The sequence below is a fragment of the Rhinopithecus bieti genome, unplaced genomic scaffold (genome assembly GCF_001698545.2).
Source record: "Rhinopithecus bieti isolate Rb0 unplaced genomic scaffold, ASM169854v2 scaffold_32264, whole genome shotgun sequence".
Classification (NCBI taxonomy): Eukaryota; Metazoa; Chordata; class Mammalia; order Primates; family Cercopithecidae; genus Rhinopithecus; species Rhinopithecus bieti.
In genome coordinates this window covers 926,731-927,973 of record NW_016813984.1, presented here as the reverse complement: position 1 = coordinate 927,973, position 1,243 = coordinate 926,731, and positions in this window count along the sequence as shown.

The window sequence follows — 1,243 nt, the reverse complement described above, 5'->3', positions numbered from 1 at the left end:
GTTCTGCCTGGCTCACCGAGGCAGTAAGGCTCCAAGTCTTATCTCCCTTGTTCTCTGAAGATTGCTGTTAACCTGTTCTTTTTTCAAGGTGCCCAGATTTCATTGTTCAAACACACATGCTCTACAAACAATTTGTGCAGTTAACGCAATCATCACAGGGTCCTGAGGCGACATATATCCTCCTCAGCTTACAAAGATGACGGGATTAAGAGATTACAGTAAAGACAGGCATAGGAAATCACAAGGGTATTGATTGGGGAAGTGATAAGTGTCCACGAAATCTTCACAATTTATGTTCAGAGACTGCAGCAAAGACAGGCGTAAGAAATTATAAAAGCATTTATTTGGGGAACTAATAAATGTCCATGAAATCTTCACAATTTTTGTTCTGCCGTGGCTTCAGCTGGTCCCTCTATTCAGGGTCCCTGACTTCCCACTGTATTCACTGTATTAAGTGAATATACAATATGTATACAATATGTATATTCACTTAATACACATATTGTATATTCACTTAATACAGTGAATATTGTATTTAAGATTTGTGCACTTGATGTATGCTATAACTCAATTTAAAAATTATAGATGATGTGCAGAAAAAGTATGATTAATTTGTAAGGGCTGGATGTCACTTCATCATTGCCCTATATTTATTATTTATTCCTTACTAAGTGGTTAGTATTTATTTTCCCATTTGCCACTTTAATATGAAAAAAGTAAGTGGTGGAACATCTTTGGGTACATACTTTTTTCCATGGGAGACATTCTTGGAAGTGAAATCACCAGACCAAACATGCTGAACATTTTTAATGTCTTTCTCACCACATGGCAGTCCCAGAGTCACTCTGAACCCATTCTGGTTGTGGGGACTACCTGTTCATGAATTATTATTTGCTCAATTAAATTCTGTTAAATTTAATTTGTCTGAAGTTTTGCTTTCAACATTGCCTAAATGACCATACACAGTCCCAATGTTTTAAATACCAAGTTAACTCATGAGTTTTTTCCTCCAGGATTAACCACTCTTCGAAACTGCCTATTCAATTTTTCACTGGCAACCTAACTGTGACACTAAAGAATCTTAAGTTTCAGTATCCTTTCCTTTTGCAGGCCCATTTAAAGAGCCTGTGTGGCATATGTCCAACTTGTCATCTGTTTTTATAAAATGTGTAGAGTAATATATTTTACCTGTGGTTGTTTCATAAACCTATCACTTTCCACTTCTCCTTCTCATCTGTCATAC